This window comes from Hyla sarda, unplaced genomic scaffold (assembly GCF_029499605.1).
Source record: "Hyla sarda isolate aHylSar1 unplaced genomic scaffold, aHylSar1.hap1 scaffold_314, whole genome shotgun sequence".
In the NCBI taxonomy this organism is placed as follows: domain Eukaryota; kingdom Metazoa; phylum Chordata; class Amphibia; order Anura; family Hylidae; genus Hyla; species Hyla sarda.
In genome coordinates this window covers 139527-160059 of record NW_026609869.1, presented here as the reverse complement: position 1 = coordinate 160059, position 20533 = coordinate 139527, and the positions used below count along the sequence as shown (strand labels likewise).

Genomic DNA, 20533 nt, shown 5'->3' with positions numbered 1-20533 from the left:
TATATATATACGCGCACACACACACATATATATAAACGTATTCTCCGTTGAGATATTGCAGCCGCTGCTGTGTCCAGGCCCAGGAGCCTTAGCACTGTGCTGTGATGTCACTCAATACCACTGACATCACTAGGTGTAAACAACATCTCTCCTTTGCTGTGTATGTGACTATGGAGCTGTTTGGTGATGTCGTCTATTATGGCCTTCATAGAAGCAACAGGAGATTGTTGCATCCATCTAGAACCCTCAGAACTACAGTGCTATGATGTCACTCACTTCCACAGGCCTTGCAGAGTGTAAACAACAACAACCCAGCTTTGTTGTGTATGTAACCATAGGGATTTGTGATGTCACCTAGAACCTTCACAGCAGCGACAGCTTTATGAGGAGCATCAGCACTGCTCTGCCTGAGCAGAACCATCACCGCCATAGGTTGTCAAATAACCCGGGTTTAACCCACACAGGTAAGTCCAATGGGGTGCAGGCATGTCCTCTATGCTTACAGCTTCCCGTGGGTGTTGGTTTGATACCGTTTGGGGACAGCCAAGGAGGCATCTGCAGGCAACAAAGGTAGGTGTGTGCTTGTGTGTGTGTTTCCTATGCAGATCCTAAGCCCAGTGTCACATGCAAGTAGGAGGAGTAAGAAGGGTTCCTGGCAAATCCGGGTTATGGATTGCATTTAAAAAGGCCCCGTGGGAGTGCAATGGGCCCCTGTCTTGCTGCTTAGCAATAATGGTATGGGTTTAGGTTCTGCTGTGTGTACTGGTGGTTGACTGCCCCCCAGCCCAGAGTGTGCATGGAAAATTGTCTGGCAGCCTCCCTGACAGCAAGCAGTGATAGTGCCCATGAAGGGCACCTTGTTGGGCCCGCCCCTTTCACGGTTATCGCTTCTCGGCCTTTTGGCTAAGATCAAGTGTAGTATCTGTTCTTATCAGTTTAATATCTGATACGTCCCCTATCTGGGGACCATATATTAAATGGATTTTTGAGAACGGGGGCCGATTTCGAAGCTTGCTTCCGTCGCCCTATGCATTGACCCGATATGGCAGTATCTTCGGGTACAGTGCACCACCCCCTTACAGGGTTAAAAAGAAAGATTCCTACTTTCATTGCTACCTGCTTGCTGGCTAGCCAGCTAGCCAGCCCTGTGGGCCTTGCTGCTGCTGCAGCCAAAAAACAAAAGGTGGTGCTGCTGCTGCTTCTGCTGCTTCTGCTTCTGCTTGTGTCTGGCCGCTGTTGGAGCGTCCAGGCACAGGACTTCTGCTGCTGCTGACTAAATGGCCTCCTTAATTGGATCATTTGAGTAGCCAGCACACCTGTGCAGGTAGGGCATGACATGATAGGCAGCTGCCTTGATAGCGGGTGGGTGCTGAATGTTCCTAATTGACAAAATAAGATTAATGCTTATGAAGAAATATAAAATCTCATCCCTTCCCCAATATCGCGCCACACCCCTACCCCTTAATTCCCTGGTTGAACTTGATGGACATATGTCTTTTTTCGACCGTACTAACTATGTAACTATGTAACATAACATGGGGGGGGTGGGGGGGGTCTCCTGGCTGTTCACACAGGTGTGTCATTGCTGTACATTGACCATGCATTGCTTCTGTGGTATTGCAAAGGCAAAGACAAATGCTTCCAGCCATCCATTGCACTAATGGATTGGTCATCAGCTGGCTGTCTATGTCCCGCATCAATATAGACCAAAGTACAGAGGGTTAGGCTATGCTATTGTGCACCTACCTGATGCATCAGAAGGTGCGAGGCCCTTGCTAAATTCTGTGCACAGACTTTGAGATCTATACTTTAGACTGTATCTAAACCTGCTCCAACATGGACTGACATTCTGGCCTACTTTCAGCCGATGCGACTTGTCTGTCGCTGAACAGTCGCTTTTTATGTATTCAGCACCTATGTATAATGTTGTAAAAATGCTCTAGAAGCTAAAGTCGCAGAAATGTCACACATATTTGGCCTGCAACTTTCTGTGCGACAAATTCAGACAGGAAAAATCAGTATAAATCCTTAGAAAATTATCCCCCAGTGTCTCCATCTGCTGGCGGTATTGAATAAGCATTGCTGCACTGATGGGGTATGCATTAGACGAAAAAAAAGAAGAAAAAGAAGAATAATACGCCCAGAAAAGAGGCGAAAAGGAGAAAAACGTAAAAAAACGTGAAAAAAAAGTAAGAGGAAGAGAAGGGAAAAAAAGGTGGAAATGGGTTTAAAAGTGATTTCGGCGGAGAAATATATATATATATATATATATATATATATATATATATACGCGCACACACACACATATATATAAACGTATTCTCCGTTGAGATATTGCAGCCGCTGCTGTGTCCAGGCCCAGGAGCCTTAGCACTGTGCTGTGATGTCACTCAATACCACTGACATCACTAGGTGTAAACAACATCTCTCCTTTGCTGTGTATGTGACTATGGAGCTGTTTGGTGATGTCGTCTATTATGGCCTTCATAGAAGCAACAGGAGATTGTTGCATCCATCTAGAACCCTCAGAACTACAGTGCTATGATGTCACTCACTTCCACAGGCCTTGCAGAGTGTAAACAACAACAACCCAGCTTTGTTGTGTATGTAACCATAGGGATTTGTGATGTCACCTAGAACCTTCACAGCAGCGACAGCTTTATGAGGAGCATCAGCACTGCTCTGCCTGAGCAGAACCATCACCGCCATAGGTTGTCAAATAACCCGGGTTTAACCCACACAGGTAAGTCCAATGGGGTGCAGGCATGTCCTCTATGCTTACAGCTTCCCGTGGGTGTTGGTTTGATACCGTTTGGGGACAGCCAAGGAGGCATCTGCAGGCAACAAAGGTAGGTGTGTGCTTGTGTGTGTGTTTCCTATGCAGATCCTAAGCCCAGTGTCACATGCAAGTAGGAGGAGTAAGAAGGGTTCCTGGCAAATCCGGGTTATGGATTGCATTTAAAAAGGCCCCGTGGGAGTGCAATGGGCCCCTGTCTTGCTGCTTAGCAATAATGGTATGGGTTTAGGTTCTGCTGTGTGTACTGGTGGTTGACTGCCCCCCAGCCCAGAGTGTGCATGGAAAATTGTCTGGCAGCCTCCCTGACAGCAAGCAGTGATAGTGCCCATGAAGGGCACCTTGTTGGGCCCGCCCCTTTCACGGTTATCGCTTCTCGGCCTTTTGGCTAAGATCAAGTGTAGTATCTGTTCTTATCAGTTTAATATCTGATACGTCCCCTATCTGGGGACCATATATTAAATGGATTTTTGAGAACGGGGGCCGATTTCGAAGCTTGCTTCCGTCGCCCTATGCATTGACCCGATATGGCAGTATCTTCGGGTACAGTGCACCACCCCCTTACAGGGTTAAAAAGAAAGATTCCTACTTTCATTGCTACCTGCTTGCTGGCTAGCCAGCTAGCCAGCCCTGTGGGCCTTGCTGCTGCTGCAGCCAAAAAACAAAAGGTGGTGCTGCTGCTGCTTCTGCTGCTTCTGCTTCTGCTTGTGTCTGGCCGCTGTTGGAGCGTCCAGGCACAGGACTTCTGCTGCTGCTGACTAAATGGCCTCCTTAATTGGATCATTTGAGTAGCCAGCACACCTGTGCAGGTAGGGCATGACATGATAGGCAGCTGCCTTGATAGCGGGTGGGTGCTGAATGTTCCTAATTGACAAAATAAGATTAATGCTTATGAAGAAATATAAAATCTCATCCCTTCCCCAATATCGCGCCACACCCCTACCCCTTAATTCCCTGGTTGAACTTGATGGACATATGTCTTTTTTCGACCGTACTAACTATGTAACTATGTAACATAACATGGGGGGGGGGGTCTCCTGGCTGTTCACACAGGTGTGTCATTGCTGTACATTGACCATGCATTGCTTCTGTGGTATTGCAAAGGCAAAGACAAATGCTTCCAGCCATCCATTGCACTAATGGATTGGTCATCAGCTGGCTGTCTATGTCCCGCATCAATATAGACCAAAGTACAGAGGGTTAGGCTATGCTATTGTGCACCTACCTGATGCATCAGAAGGTGCGAGGCCCTTGCTAAATTCTGTGCACAGACTTTGAGATCTATACTTTAGACTGTATCTAAACCTGCTCCAACATGGACTGACATTCTGGCCTACTTTCAGCCGATGCGACTTGTCTGTCGCTGAACAGTCGCTTTTTATGTATTCAGCACCTATGTATAATGTTGTAAAAATGCTCTAGAAGCTAAAGTCGCAGAAATGTCACACATATTTGGCCTGCAACTTTCTGTGCGACAAATTCAGACAGGAAAAATCAGTATAAATCCTTAGAAAATTATCCCCCAGTGTCTCCATCTGCTGGCGGTATTGAATAAGCATTGCTGCACTGATGGGGTATGCATTAGACGAAAAAAAAGAAGAAAAAGAAGAATAATACGCCCAGAAAAGAGGCGAAAAGGAGAAAAACGTAAAAAAACGTGAAAAAAAAGTAAGAGGAAGAGAAGGGAAAAAAAGGTGGAAATGGGTTTAAAAGGGATTTCGGCGGAGAAATATATATATATATATATATATATATATATATATATATATATATATATATATACGCGCACACACACACATATATATAAACGTATTCTCCGTTGAGATATTGCAGCCGCTGCTGTGTCCAGGCCCAGGAGCCTTAGCACTGTGCTGTGATGTCACTCAATACCACTGACATCACTAGGTGTAAACAACATCTCTCCTTTGCTGTGTATGTGACTATGGAGCTGTTTGGTGATGTCGTCTATTATGGCCTTCATAGAAGCAACAGGAGATTGTTGCATCCATCTAGAACCCTCAGAACTACAGTGCTATGATGTCACTCACTTCCACAGGCCTTGCAGAGTGTAAACAACAACAACCCAGCTTTGTTGTGTATGTAACCATAGGGATTTGTGATGTCACCTAGAACCTTCACAGCAGCGACAGCTTTATGAGGAGCATCAGCACTGCTCTGCCTGAGCAGAACCATCACCGCCATAGGTTGTCAAATAACCCGGGTTTAACCCACACAGGTAAGTCCAATGGGGTGCAGGCATTTCCTCTATGCTTACAGCTTCCCGTGGGTGTTGGTTTGATACCGTTTGGGGACAGCCAAGGAGGCATCTGCAGGCAACAAAGGTAGGTGTGTGCTTGTGTGTGTGTTTCCTATGCAGATCCTAAGCCCAGTGTCACATGCAAGTAGGAGGAGTAAGAAGGGTTCCTGGCAAATCCGGGTTATGGATTGCATTTAAAAAGGCCCCGTGGGAGTGCAATGGGCCCCTGTCTTGCTGCTTAGCAATAATGGTATGGGTTTAGGTTCTGCTGTGTGTACTGGTGGTTGACTGCCCCCCAGCCCAGAGTGTGCATGGAAAATTGTCTGGCAGCCTCCCTGACAGCAAGCAGTGATAGTGCCCATGAAGGGCACCTTGTTGGGCCCGCCCCTTTCACGGTTATCGCTTCTCGGCCTTTTGGCTAAGATCAAGTGTAGTATCTGTTCTTATCAGTTTAATATCTGATACGTCCCCTATCTGGGGACCATATATTAAATGGATTTTTGAGAACGGGGGCCGATTTCGAAGCTTGCTTCCGTCGCCCTATGCATTGACCCGATATGGCAGTATCTTCGGGTACAGTGCACCACCCCCTTACAGGGTTAAAAAGAAAGATTCCTACTTTCATTGCTACCTGCTTGCTGGCTAGCCAGCTAGCCAGCCCTGTGGGCCTTGCTGCTGCTGCAGCCAAAAAACAAAAGGTGGTGCTGCTGCTGCTTCTGCTGCTTCTGCTTCTGCTTGTGTCTGGCCGCTGTTGGAGCGTCCAGGCACAGGACTTCTGCTGCTGCTGACTAAATGGCCTCCTTAATTGGATCATTTGAGTAGCCAGCACACCTGTGCAGGTAGGGCATGACATGATAGGCAGCTGCCTTGATAGCGGGTGGGTGCTGAATGTTCCTAATTGACAAAATAAGATTAATGCTTATGAAGAAATATAAAATCTCATCCCTTCCCCAATATCGCGCCACACCCCTACCCCTTAATTCCCTGGTTGAACTTGATGGACATATGTCTTTTTTCGACCGTACTAACTATGTAACTATGTAACATAACATGGGGGGGGGGTCTCCTGGCTGTTCACACAGGTGTGTCATTGCTGTACATTGACCATGCATTGCTTCTGTGGTATTGCAAAGGCAAAGACAAATGCTTCCAGCCATCCATTGCACTAATGGATTGGTCATCAGCTGGCTGTCTATGTCCCGCATCAATATAGACCAAAGTACAGAGGGTTAGGCTATGCTATTGTGCACCTACCTGATGCATCAGAAGGTGCGAGGCCCTTGCTAAATTCTGTGCACAGACTTTGAGATCTATACTTTAGACTGTATCTAAACCTGCTCCAACATGGACTGACATTCTGGCCTACTTTCAGCCGATGCGACTTGTCTGTCGCTGAACAGTCGCTTTTTATGTATTCAGCACCTATGTATAATGTTGTAAAAATGCTCTAGAAGCTAAAGTCGCAGAAATGTCACACATATTTGGCCTGCAACTTTCTGTGCGACAAATTCAGACAGGAAAAATCAGTATAAATCCTTAGAAAATTATCCCCCAGTGTCTCCATCTGCTGGCGGTATTGAATAAGCATTGCTGCACTGATGGGGTATGCATTAGACGAAAAAAAAGAAGAAAAAGAAGAATAATACGCCCAGAAAAGAGGCGAAAAGGAGAAAAACGTAAAAAAACGTGAAAAAAAAGTAAGAGGAAGAGAAGGGAAAAAAAGGTGGAAATGGGTTTAAAAGTGATTTCGGCGGAGAAATATATATATATATATATATATATATATATATATACGCGCACACACACACATATATATAAACGTATTCTCCGTTGAGATATTGCAGCCGCTGCTGTGTCCAGGCCCAGGAGCCTTAGCACTGTGCTGTGATGTCACTCAATACCACTGACATCACTAGGTGTAAACAACATCTCTCCTTTGCTGTGTATGTGACTATGGAGCTGTTTGGTGATGTCGTCTATTATGGCCTTCATAGAAGCAACAGGAGATTGTTGCATCCATCTAGAACCCTCAGAACTACAGTGCTATGATGTCACTCACTTCCACAGGCCTTGCAGAGTGTAAACAACAACAACCCAGCTTTGTTGTGTATGTAACCATAGGGATTTGTGATGTCACCTAGAACCTTCACAGCAGCGACAGCTTTATGAGGAGCATCAGCACTGCTCTGCCTGAGCAGAACCATCACCGCCATAGGTTGTCAAATAACCCGGGTTTAACCCACACAGGTAAGTCCAATGGGGTGCAGGCATGTCCTCTATGCTTACAGCTTCCCGTGGGTGTTGGTTTGATACCGTTTGGGGACAGCCAAGGAGGCATCTGCAGGCAACAAAGGTAGGTGTGTGCTTGTGTGTGTGTTTCCTATGCAGATCCTAAGCCCAGTGTCACATGCAAGTAGGAGGAGTAAGAAGGGTTCCTGGCAAATCCGGGTTATGGATTGCATTTAAAAAGGCCCCGTGGGAGTGCAATGGGCCCCTGTCTTGCTGCTTAGCAATAATGGTATGGGTTTAGGTTCTGCTGTGTGTACTGGTGGTTGACTGCCCCCCAGCCCAGAGTGTGCATGGAAAATTGTCTGGCAGCCTCCCTGACAGCAAGCAGTGATAGTGCCCATGAAGGGCACCTTGTTGGGCCCGCCCCTTTCACGGTTATCGCTTCTCGGCCTTTTGGCTAAGATCAAGTGTAGTATCTGTTCTTATCAGTTTAATATCTGATACGTCCCCTATCTGGGGACCATATATTAAATGGATTTTTGAGAACGGGGGCCGATTTCGAAGCTTGCTTCCGTCGCCCTATGCATTGACCCGATATGGCAGTATCTTCGGGTACAGTGCACCACCCCCTTACAGGGTTAAAAAGAAAGATTCCTACTTTCATTGCTACCTGCTTGCTGGCTAGCCAGCTAGCCAGCCCTGTGGGCCTTGCTGCTGCTGCAGCCAAAAAACAAAAGGTGGTGCTGCTGCTGCTTCTGCTGCTTCTGCTTCTGCTTGTGTCTGGCCGCTGTTGGAGCGTCCAGGCACAGGACTTCTGCTGCTGCTGACTAAATGGCCTCCTTAATTGGATCATTTGAGTAGCCAGCACACCTGTGCAGGTAGGGCATGACATGATAGGCAGCTGCCTTGATAGCGGGTGGGTGCTGAATGTTCCTAATTGACAAAATAAGATTAATGCTTATGAAGAAATATAAAATCTCATCCCTTCCCCAATATCGCGCCACACCCCTACCCCTTAATTCCCTGGTTGAACTTGATGGACATATGTCTTTTTTCGACCGTACTAACTATGTAACTATGTAACATAACATGGGGGGGGGGTCTCCTGGCTGTTCACACAGGTGTGTCATTGCTGTACATTGACCATGCATTGCTTCTGTGGTATTGCAAAGGCAAAGACAAATGCTTCCAGCCATCCATTGCACTAATGGATTGGTCATCAGCTGGCTGTCTATGTCCCGCATCAATATAGACCAAAGTACAGAGGGTTAGGCTATGCTATTGTGCACCTACCTGATGCATCAGAAGGTGCGAGGCCCTTGCTAAATTCTGTGCACAGACTTTGAGATCTATACTTTAGACTGTATCTAAACCTGCTCCAACATGGACTGACATTCTGGCCTACTTTCAGCCGATGCGACTTGTCTGTCGCTGAACAGTCGCTTTTTATGTATTCAGCACCTATGTATAATGTTGTAAAAATGCTCTAGAAGCTAAAGTCGCAGAAATGTCACACATATTTGGCCTGCAACTTTCTGTGCGACAAATTCAGACAGGAAAAATCAGTATAAATCCTTAGAAAATTATCCCCCAGTGTCTCCATCTGCTGGCGGTATTGAATAAGCATTGCTGCACTGATGGGGTATGCATTAGACGAAAAAAAAGAAGAAAAAGAAGAATAATACGCCCAGAAAAGAGGCGAAAAGGAGAAAAACGTAAAAAAACTTGAAAAAAAAGTAAGAGGAAGAGAAGGGAAAAAAAGGTGGAAATGGGTTTAAAAGTGATTTCGGCGGAGAAATATATATATATATATATATATATATATATATATATATATACGCGCACACACACACATATATATAAACGTATTCTCCGTTGAGATATTGCAGCCGCTGCTGTGTCCAGGCCCAGGAGCCTTAGCACTGTGCTGTGATGTCACTCAATACCACTGACATCACTAGGTGTAAACAACATCTCTCCTTTGCTGTGTATGTGACTATGGAGCTGTTTGGTGATGTCGTCTATTATGGCCTTCATAGAAGCAACAGGAGATTGTTGCATCCATCTAGAACCCTCAGAACTACAGTGCTATGATGTCACTCACTTCCACAGGCCTTGCAGAGTGTAAACAACAACAACCCAGCTTTGTTGTGTATGTAACCATAGGGATTTGTGATGTCACCTAGAACCTTCACAGCAGCGACAGCTTTATGAGGAGCATCAGCACTGCTCTGCCTGAGCAGAACCATCACCGCCATAGGTTGTCAAATAACCCGGGTTTAACCCGCACAGGTAAGTCCAATGGGGTGCAGGCATGTCCTCTATGCTTACAGCTTCCCGTGGGTGTTGGTTTGATACCGTTTGGGGACAGCCAAGGAGGCATCTGCAGGCAACAAAGGTAGGTGTGTGCTTGTGTGTGTGTTTCCTATGCAGATCCTAAGCCCAGTGTCACATGCAAGTAGGAGGAGTAAGAAGGGTTCCTGGCAAATCCGGGTTATGGATTGCATTTAAAAAGGCCCCGTGGGAGTGCAATGGGCCCCTGTCTTGCTGCTTAGCAATAATGGTATGGGTTTAGGTTCTGCTGTGTGTACTGGTGGTTGACTGCCCCCCAGCCCAGAGTGTGCATGGAAAATTGTCTGGCAGCCTCCCTGACAGCAAGCAGTGATAGTGCCCATGAAGGGCACCTTGTTGGGCCCGCCCCTTTCACGGTTATCGCTTCTCGGCCTTTTGGCTAAGATCAAGTGTAGTATCTGTTCTTATCAGTTTAATATCTGATACGTCCCCTATCTGGGGACCATATATTAAATGGATTTTTGAGAACGGGGGCCGATTTCGAAGCTTGCTTCCATCGCCCTATGCATTGACCCGATATGGCAGTATCTTCGGGTACAGTGCACCACCCCCTTACAGGGTTAAAAAGAAAGATTCCTACTTTCATTGCTACCTGCTTGCTGGCTAGCCAGCTAGCCAGCCCTGTGGGCCTTGCTGCTGCTGCAGCCAAAAAACAAAAGGTGGTGCTGCTGCTGCTTCTGCTGCTTCTGCTTGTGTCTGGCCGCTGTTGGAGCGTCCAGGCACAGGACTTCTGCTGCTGCTGACTAAATGGCCTCCTTAATTGGATCATTTGAGTAGCCAGCACACCTGTGCAGGTAGGGCATGACATGATAGGCAGCTGCCTTGATAGCGGGTGGGTGCTGAATGTTCCTAATTGACAAAATAAGATTAATGCTTATGAAGAAATATAAAATCTCATCCCTTCCCCAATATCGCGCCACACCCCTACCCCTTAATTCCCTGGTTGAACTTGATGGACATATGTCTTTTTTCGACCGTACTAACTATGTAACTATGTAACATAACATGGGGGGGGGGGGGGTCTCCTGGCTGTTCACACAGGTGTGTCATTGCTGTACATTGACCATGCATTGCTTCTGTGGTATTGCAAAGGCAAAGACAAATGCTTCCAGCCATCCATTGCACTAATGGATTGGTCATCAGCTGGCTGTCTATGTCCCGCATCAATATAGACCAAAGTACAGAGGGTTAGGCTATGCTATTGTGCACCTACCTGATGCATCAGAAGGTGCGAGGCCCTTGCTAAATTCTGTGCACAGACTTTGAGATCTATACTTTAGACTGTATCTAAACCTGCTCCAACATGGACTGACATTCTGGCCTACTTTCAGCCGATGCGACTTGTCTGTCGCTGAACAGTCGCTTTTTATGTATTCAGCACCTATGTATAATGTTGTAAAAATGCTCTAGAAGCTAAAGTCGCAGAAATGTCACACATATTTGGCCTGCAACTTTCTGTGCGACAAATTCAGACAGGAAAAATCAGTATAAATCCTTAGAAAATTATCCCCCAGTGTCTCCATCTGCTGGCGGTATTGAATAAGCATTGCTGCACTGATGGGGTATGCATTAGACGAAAAAAAAGAAGAAAAAGAAGAATAATACGCCCAGAAAAGAGGCGAAAAGGAGAAAAACGTAAAAAAACGTGAAAAAAAAGTAAGAGGAAGAGAAGGGAAAAAAAGGTGGAAATGGGTTTAAAAGTGATTTCGGCGGAGAAATATATATATATATATATATATATATATATATATATATATATACGCGCACACACACACATATACATAAACGTATTCTCCGTTGAGATATTGCAGCCGCTGCTGTGTCCAGGCCCAGGAGCCTTAGCACTGTGCTGTGATGTCACTCAATACCACTGACATCACTAGGTGTAAACAACATCTCTCCTTTGCTGTGTATGTGACTATGGAGCTGTTTGGTGATGTCGTCTATTATGGCCTTCATAGAAGCAACAGGAGATTGTTGCATCCATCTAGAACCCTCAGAACTACAGTGCTATGATGTCACTCACTTCCACAGGCCTTGCAGAGTGTAAACAACAACAACCCAGCTTTGTTGTGTATGTAACCATAGGGATTTGTGATGTCACCTAGAACCTTCACAGCAGCGACAGCTTTATGAGGAGCATCAGCACTGCTCTGCCTGAGCAGAACCATCACCGCCATAGGTTGTCAAATAACCCGGGTTTAACCCACACAGGTAAGTCCAATGGGGTGCAGGCATGTCCTCTATGCTTACAGCTTCCCGTGGGTGTTGGTTTGATACCGTTTGGGGACAGCCAAGGAGGCATCTGCAGGCAACAAAGGTAGGTGTGTGCTTGTGTGTGTGTTTCCTATGCAGATCCTAAGCCCAGTGTCACATGCAAGTAGGAGGAGTAAGAAGGGTTCCTGGCAAATCCGGGTTATGGATTGCATTTAAAAAGGCCCCGTGGGAGTGCAATGGGCCCCTGTCTTGCTGCTTAGCAATAATGGTATGGGTTTAGGTTCTGCTGTGTGTACTGGTGGTTGACTGCCCCCCAGCCCAGAGTGTGCATGGAAAATTGTCTGGCAGCCTCCCTGACAGCAAGCAGTGATAGTGCCCATGAAGGGCACCTTGTTGGGCCCGCCCCTTTCACGGTTATCGCTTCTCGGCCTTTTGGCTAAGATCAAGTGTAGTATCTGTTCTTATCAGTTTAATATCTGATACGTCCCCTATCTGGGGACCATATATTAAATGGATTTTTGAGAACGGGGGCCGATTTCGAAGCTTGCTTCCGTCGCCCTATGCATTGACCCGATATGGCAGTATCTTCGGGTACAGTGCACCACCCCCTTACAGGGTTAAAAAGAAAGATTCCTACTTTCATTGCTACCTGCTTGCTGGCTAGCCAGCTAGCCAGCCCTGTGGGCCTTGCTGCTGCTGCAGCCAAAAAACAAAAGGTGGTGCTGCTGCTGCTGCTTCTGCTGCTTCTGCTTCTGCTTGTGTCTGGCCGCTGTTGGAGCGTCCAGGCACAGGACTTCTGCTGCTGCTGACTAAATGGCCTCCTTAATTGGATCATTTGAGTAGCCAGCACACCTGTGCAGGTAGGGCATGACATGATAGGCAGCTGCCTTGATAGCGGGTGGGTGCTGAATGTTCCTAATTGACAAAATAAGATTAATGCTTATGAAGAAATATAAAATCTCATCCCTTCCCCAATATCGCGCCACACCCCTACCCCTTAATTCCCTGGTTGAACTTGATGGACATATGTCTTTTTTCGACCGTACTAACTATGTAACTATGTAACATAACATGGGGGGGGGGGGGGGGTCTCCTGGCTGTTCACACAGGTGTGTCATTGCTGTACATTGACCATGCATTGCTTCTGTGGTATTGCAAAGGCAAAGACAAATGCTTCCAGCCATCCATTGCACTAATGGATTGGTCATCAGCTGGCTGTCTATGTCCCGCATCAATATAGACCAAAGTACAGAGGGTTAGGCTATGCTATTGTGCACCTACCTGATGCATCAGAAGGTGCGAGGCCCTTGCTAAATTCTGTGCACAGACTTTGAGATCTATACTTTAGACTGTATCTAAACCTGCTCCAACATGGACTGACATTCTGGCCTACTTTCAGCCGATGCGACTTGTCTGTCGCTGAACAGTCGCTTTTTATGTATTCAGCACCTATGTATAATGTTGTAAAAATGCTCTAGAAGCTAAAGTCGCAGAAATGTCACACATATTTGGCCTGCAACTTTCTGTGCGACAAATTCAGACAGGAAAAATCAGTATAAATCCTTAGAAAATTATCCCCCAGTGTCTCCATCTGCTGGCGGTATTGAATAAGCATTGCTGCACTGATGGGGTATGCATTAGACGAAAAAAAAGAAGAAAAAGAAGAATAATACGCCCAGAAAAGAGGCGAAAAGGAGAAAAACGTAAAAAAACGTGAAAAAAAAGTAAGAGGAAGAGAAGGGAAAAAAAGGTGGAAATGGGTTTAAAAGTGATTTCGGCGGAGAAATATATATATATATATATATATATATATATATATATATATATATATATACGCGCACACACACATATATATAAACGTATTCTCCGTTGAGATATTGCAGCCGCTGCTGTGTCCAGGCCCAGGAGCCTTAGCACTGTGCTGTGATGTCACTCAATACCACTGACATCACTAGGTGTAAACAACATCTCTCCTTTGCTGTGTATGTGACTATGGAGCTGTTTGGTGATGTCGTCTATTATGGCCTTCATAGAAGCAACAGGAGATTGTTGCATCCATCTAGAACCCTCAGAACTACAGTGCTATGATGTCACTCACTTCCACAGGCCTTGCAGAGTGTAAACAACAACAACCCAGCTTTGTTGTGTATGTAACCATAGGGATTTGTGATGTCACCTAGAACCTTCACAGCAGCGACAGCTTTATGAGGAGCATCAGCACTGCTCTGCCTGAGCAGAACCATCACCGCCATAGGTTGTCAAATAACCCGGGTTTAACCCACACAGGTAAGTCCATGCAGGCATGTCCTCTATGCTTACAGCTTCCCGTGGGTGTTGGTTTGATACCGTTTGGGGACAGCCAAGGAGGCATCTGCAGGCAACAAAGGTAGGTGTGTGCTTGTGTGTGTGTTTCCTATGCAGATCCTAAGCCCAGTGTCACATGCAAGTAGGAGGAGTAAGAAGGGTTCCTGGCAAATCCGGGTTATGGATTGCATTTAAAAAGGCCCCGTGGGAGTGCAATGGGCCCCTGTCTTGCTGCTTAGCAATAATGGTATGGGTTTAGGTTCTGCTGTGTGTACTGGTGGTTGACTGCCCCCCAGCCCAGAGTGTGCATGGAAAATTGTCTGGCAGCCTCCCTGACAGCAAGCAGTGATAGTGCCCATGAAGGGCACCTTGTTGGGCCCGCCCCTTTCACGGTTATCGCTTCTCGGCCTTTTGGCTAAGATCAAGTGTAGTATCTGTTCTTATCAGTTTAATATCTGATACGTCCCCTATCTGGGGACCATATATTAAATGGATTTTTGAGAACGGGGGCCGATTTCGAAGCTTGCTTCCGTCGCCCTATGCATTGACCCGATATGGCAGTATCTTCGGGTACAGTGCACCACCCCCTTACAGGGTTAAAAAGAAAGATTCCTACTTTCATTGCTACCTGCTTGCTGGCTAGCCAGCTAGCCAGCCCTGTGGGCCTTGCTGCTGCTGCAGCCAAAAAACAAAAGGTGGTGCTGCTGCTGCTTCTGCTGCTTCTGCTTCTGCTTGTGTCTGGCCGCTGTTGGAGCGTCCAGGCACAGGACTTCTGCTGCTGCTGACTAAATGGCCTCCTTAATTGGATCATTTGAGTAGCCAGCACACCTGTGCAGGTAGGGCATGACATGATAGGCAGCTGCCTTGATAGCGGGTGGGTGCTGAATGTTCCTAATTGACAAAATAAGATTAATGCTTATGAAGAAATATAAAATCTCATCCCTTCCCCAATATCGCGCCACACCCCTACCCCTTAATTCCCTGGTTGAACTTGATGGACATATGTCTTTTTTCGACCGTACTAACTATGTAACTATGTAACATAACATGGGGGGGGGGGGGGGTCTCCTGGCTGTTCACACAGGTGTGTCATTGCTGTACATTGACCATGCATTGCTTCTGTGGTATTGCAAAGGCAAAGACAAATGCTTCCAGCCATCCATTGCACTAATGGATTGGTCATCAGCTGGCTGTCTATGTCCCGCATCAATATAGACCAAAGTACAGAGGGTTAGGCTATGCTATTGTGCACCTACCTGATGCATCAGAAGGTGCGAGGCCCTTGCTAAATTCTGTGCACAGACTTTGAGATCTATACTTTAGACTGTATCTAAACCTGCTCCAACATGGACTGACATTCTGGCCTACTTTCAGCCGATGTGACTTGTCTGTCGCTGAACAGTCGCTTTTTATGTATTCAGCACCTATGTATAATGTTGTAAAAATGCTCTAGAAGCTAAAGTCGCAGAAATGTCACACATATTTGGCCTGCAACTTTCTGTGCGACAAATTCAGACAGGAAAAATCTGTATAAATCCTTAGAAAATTATCCCCCAGTGTCTCCATCTGCTGGCGGTATTGAATAAGCATTGCTGCACTGATGGGGTATGCATTAGACGAAAAAAAAGAAGAAAAAGAAGAATAATACGCCCAGAAAAGAGGCGAAAAGGAGAAAAACGTAAAAAAACGTGAAAAAAAAGTAAGAGGAAGAGAAGGGAAAAAAAGGTGGAAATGGGTTTAAAAGTGATTTCGGCGGAGAAATATATATATATATATATATATATATATATATATATATATATACGCGCACACACACACATATATATAAACGTATTCTCCGTTGAGATATTGCAGCCGCTGCTGTGTCCAGGCCCAGGAGCCTTAGCACTGTGCTGTGATGTCACTCAATACCACTGACATCACTAGGTGTAAACAACATCTCTCCTTTGCTGTGTATGTGACTATGGAGCTGTTTGGTGATGTCGTCTATTATGGCCTTCATAGAAGCAACAGGAGATTGTTGCATCCATCTAGAACCCTCAGAACTACAGTGCTATGATGTCACTCACTTCCACAGGCCTTGCAGAGTGTAAACAACAACAACCCAGCTTTGTTGTGTATGTAACCATAGGGATTTGTGATGTCACCTAGAACCTTCACAGCAGCGACAGCTTTATGAGGAGCATCAGCACTGCTCTGCCTGAGCAGAACCATCACCGCCATAGGTTGTCAAATAACCCGGGTTTAACCCACACAGGTAAGTCCAATGGGGTGCAGGCATGTCCTCTATGCTTACAGCTTCCCGTGGGTGTTGGTTTGATACCGTTTGGGGACAGCCAAGGAGGCATCTGCAGGCAACAAAGGTAGGTGTGTGCTTGTGTGTGTGTTTCCTATGCAGATCCTAAGCCCAGTGTCACATGCAAGTAGGAGGAGTAAGAAGGGTTCCTGGCAAATCCGGGTTATGGATTGCATTTAAAAAGGCCCCGTGGGAGTGCAATGGGCCCCTGTCTTGCTGCTTAGCAATAATGGTATGGGTTTAGGTTCTGCTGTGTGTACTGGTGGTTGACTGCCCCCCAGCCCAGAGTGTGCATGGAAAATTGTCTGGCAGCCTCCCTGACAGCAAGCAGTGATAGTGCCCATGAAGGGCACCTTGTTGGGCCCGCCCCTTTCACGGTTATCGCTTCTCGGCCTTTTGGCTAAGATCAAGTGTAGTATCTGTTCTTATCAGTTTAATATCTGATACGTCCCCTATCTGGGGACCATATATTAAATGGATTTTTGAGAACGGGGGCCGATTTCGAAGCTTGCTTCCGTCGCTCTATGCATTGACCCGATATGGCAGTATCTTCGGGTACAGTGCACCACCCCCTTACAGGGTTAAAAAGAAAGATTCCTACTTTCATTGCTACCTGCTTGCTGGCTAGCCAGCTAGCCAGCCCTGTGGGCCTTGCTGCTGCTGCAGCCAAAAAACAAAAGGTGGTGCTGCTGCTGCTTCTGCTGCTTCTGCTTCTGCTTGTGTCTGGCCGCTGTTGGAGCGTCCAGGCACAGGACTTCTGCTGTTGCTGACTAAATGGCCTCCTTAATTGGATCATTTGAGTAGCCAGCACACCTGTGCAGGTAGGGCATGACATGATAGGCAGCTGCCTTGATAGCGGGTGGGTGCTGAATGTTCCTAATTGACAAAATAAGATTAATGCTTATGAAGAAATATAAAATCTCATCCCTTCCTCAATATCGCGCCACACCCCTACCCCTTAATTCCCTGGTTGAACTTGATGGACATATGTCTTTTTTCGACCGTACTAACTATGTAACTATGTAACATAACATGGGGGGGGGGGGGGGTCTCCTGGCTGTTCACACAGGTGTGTCATTGCTGTACATTGACCATGCATTGCTTCTGTGGTATTGCAAAGGCAAAGACAAATGCTTCCAGCCATCCATTGCACTAATGGATTGGTCATCAGCTGGCTGTCTATGTCCCGCATCAATATAGACCAAAGTACAGAGGGTTAGGCTATGCTATTGTGCACCTACCTGATGCATCAGAAGGTGCGAGGCCCTTGCTAAATTCTGTGCACAGACTTTGAGATCTATACTTTAGACTGTATCTAAACCTGCTCCAACATGGACTGACATTCTGGCCTACTTTCAGCCGATGCGACTTGTCTGTCGCTGAACAGTCGCTTTTTATGTATTCAGCACCTATGTATAATGTTGTAAAAATGCTCTAGAAGCTAAAGTCGCAGAAATGTCACACATATTTGGCCTGCAACTTTCTGTGCGACAAATTCAGACAGGAAAAATCAGTATAAATCCTTAGAAAATTATCCCCCAGTGTCTCCATCTGCTGGCGGTATTGAATAAGCATTGCTGCACTGATGGGGTATGCATTAGACGAAAAAAAAGAAGAAAAAGAAGAATAATACGCCCAGAAAAGAGGCGAAAAGGAGAAAAACGTAAAAAAACGTGAAAAAAAAGTAAGAGGAAGAGAAGGGAAAAAAAGGTGGAAATGGGTTTAAAAGTGATTTCGGCGGAGAAATATATATATATATATATATATATATATATATATATATATATACGCGCACACACACACATATATATAAACGTATTCTCCGTTGAGATATTGCAGCCGCTGCTGTGTCCAGGCCCAGGAGCCTTAGCACTGTGCTGTGATGTCACTCAATACCACTGACATCACTAGGTGTAAACAACATCTCTCCTTTGCTGTGTATGTGACTATGGAGCTGTTTGGTGATGTCGTCTATTATGGCCTTCATAGAAGCAACAGGAGATTGTTGCATCCATCTAGAACCCTCAGAACTACAGTGCTATGATGTCACTCACTTCCACAGGCCTTGCAGAGTGTAAACAACAACAACCCAGCTTTGTTGTGTATGTAACCATAGGGATTTGTGATGTCACCTAGAACCTTCACAGCAGCGACAGCTTTATGAGGAGCATCAGCACTGCTCTGCCTGAGCAGAACCATCACCGCCATAGGTTGTCAAATAACCCGGGTTTAACCCACACAGGTAAGTCCAATGGGGTGCAGGCATGTCCTCTATGCTTACAGCTTCCCGTGGGTGTTGGTTTGATACCGTTTGGGGACAGCCAAGGAGGCATCTGCAGGCAACAAAGGTAGGTGTGTGCTTGTGTGTGTGTTTCCTATGCAGATCCTAAGCCCAGTGTCACATGCAAGTAGGAGGAGTAAGAAGGGTTCCTGGCAAATCCGGGTTATGGATTGCATTTAAAAAGGCCCCGTGGGAGTGCAATGGGCCCCTGTCTTGCTGCTTAGCAATAATGGTATGGGTTTAGGTTCTGCTGTGTGTACTGGTGGTTGACTGCCCCCCAGCCCAGAGTGTGCATGGAAAATTGTCTGGCAGCCTCCCTGACAGCAAGCAGTGATAGTGCCCATGAAGGGCACCTTGTTGGGCCCGCCCCTTTCACGGTTATCGCTTCTCGGCCTTTTGGCTAAGATCAAGTGTAGTATCTGTTCTTATCAGTTTAATATCTGATACGTCCCCTATCTGGGGACCATATATTAAATGGATTTTTGAGAACGGGGGCCGATTTCGAAGCTTGCTTCCGTCGCCCTATGCATTGACCCGATATGGCAGTATCTTCGGGTACAGTGCACCACCCCCTTACAGGGTTAAAAAGAAAGATTCCTACTTTCATTGCTACCTGCTTGCTGGCTAGCCAGCTAGCCAGCCCTGTGGGCCTTGCTGCTGCTGCAGCCAAAAAACAAAAGGTGGTGCTGCTGCTGCTTCTGCTGCTTCTGCTTCTGCTTGTGTCTGGCCGCTGTTGGAGCGTCCAGGCACAGGACTTCTGCTGCTGCTGACTAAATGGCCTCCTTAATTGGATCATTTGAGTAGCCAGCACACCTGTGCAGGTAGGTTATGACATGATAGGCAGCTGCCTTGATAGCGGGTGGGTGCTGAATGTTCCTAATTGACAAAATAAGATTAATGCTTATGAAGAAATATAAAATCTCATCCCTTCCCCAATATCGCGCCACACCCCTACCCCTTAATTCCCTGGTTGAACTTGATGGACATATGTCTTTTTTCGACCGTACTAACTATGTAACTATGTAACATAACATGGGGGGGGGGGGGGGGTCTCCTGGCTGTTCACACAGGTGTGTCATTGCTGTACATTGACCATGCATTGCTTCTGTGGTATTGCAAAGGCAAAGACAAATGCTTCCAGCCATCCATTGCACTAATGGATTGGTCATCAGCTGGCTGTCTATGTCCCGCATCAATATAGACCAAAGTACAGAGGGTTAGGCTATGCTATTGTGCACCTACCTGATGCATCAGAAGGTGCGAGGCCCTTGCTAAATTCTGTGCACAGACTTTGAGATCTATACTTTAGACTGTATCTAAACCTGCTCCAACATGGACTGACATTCTGGCCTACTTTCAGCCGATGCGACTTGTCTGTCGCTGAACAGTCGCTTTTTATGTATTCAGCACCTATGTATAATGTTGTAAAAATGCTCTAGAAGCTAAAGTCGCAGAAATGTCACACATATTTGGCCTGCAACTTTCTGTGCGACAAATTCAGACAGGAAAAATCAGTATAAATCCTTAGAAAATTATCCCCCAGTGTCTCCATCTGCTGGCGGTATTGAATAAGCATTGCTGCACTGATGGGGTATGCATTAGACGAAAAAAAAGAAGAAAAAGAAGAATAATACGCCCAGAAAAGAGGCGAAAAGGAGAAAAACGTAAAAAAACGTGAAAAAAAAGTAAGAGGAAGAGAAGGGAAAAAAAGGTGGAAATGGGTTTAAAAGTGATTTCGGAGGAGAAATATATATATATATATATATATATATATATATATATATATATACGCGCACACACACA

General features: G+C 46.0%; 9 non-coding genes across 9 annotated transcripts; all 9 read left to right on the top strand.

Annotated features, from left to right (window-relative positions):
* Window positions 1-883: 883 nt before the first annotated feature.
* On the top strand, window positions 884-1074 carry LOC130328750 (U2 spliceosomal RNA). The gene has a single exon (XR_008872620.1). It is a non-coding gene; the product is annotated as a U2 spliceosomal RNA (small nuclear RNA).
* Window positions 1075-3162: 2088 nt separating this feature from the next.
* Window positions 3163-3353, top strand: LOC130328748 (U2 spliceosomal RNA). The gene has a single exon (XR_008872618.1). It is a non-coding gene; the product is annotated as a U2 spliceosomal RNA (small nuclear RNA).
* Window positions 3354-5449: 2096 nt separating this feature from the next.
* On the top strand, window positions 5450-5640 carry LOC130328747 (U2 spliceosomal RNA). Its single transcript, XR_008872617.1, has one exon. It is a non-coding gene; the product is annotated as a U2 spliceosomal RNA (small nuclear RNA).
* Window positions 5641-7717: 2077 nt separating this feature from the next.
* On the top strand, window positions 7718-7908 carry LOC130328746 (U2 spliceosomal RNA). The gene has a single exon (XR_008872616.1). It is a non-coding gene; the product is annotated as a U2 spliceosomal RNA (small nuclear RNA).
* Window positions 7909-9991: 2083 nt separating this feature from the next.
* On the top strand, window positions 9992-10182 carry LOC130328773 (U2 spliceosomal RNA). The gene has a single exon (XR_008872641.1). It is a non-coding gene; the product is annotated as a U2 spliceosomal RNA (small nuclear RNA).
* A 2083-nt stretch (window positions 10183-12265) lies between these two features.
* Window positions 12266-12456, top strand: LOC130328744 (U2 spliceosomal RNA). The gene has a single exon (XR_008872615.1). It is a non-coding gene; the product is annotated as a U2 spliceosomal RNA (small nuclear RNA).
* A 2092-nt stretch (window positions 12457-14548) lies between these two features.
* Window positions 14549-14739, top strand: LOC130328743 (U2 spliceosomal RNA). Its single transcript, XR_008872614.1, has one exon. It is a non-coding gene; the product is annotated as a U2 spliceosomal RNA (small nuclear RNA).
* A 2090-nt stretch (window positions 14740-16829) lies between these two features.
* On the top strand, window positions 16830-17020 carry LOC130328804 (U2 spliceosomal RNA). Its single transcript, XR_008872669.1, has one exon. It is a non-coding gene; the product is annotated as a U2 spliceosomal RNA (small nuclear RNA).
* A 2090-nt stretch (window positions 17021-19110) lies between these two features.
* On the top strand, window positions 19111-19301 carry LOC130328887 (U2 spliceosomal RNA). Its single transcript, XR_008872736.1, has one exon. It is a non-coding gene; the product is annotated as a U2 spliceosomal RNA (small nuclear RNA).
* Window positions 19302-20533: the final 1232 nt, after the last annotated feature.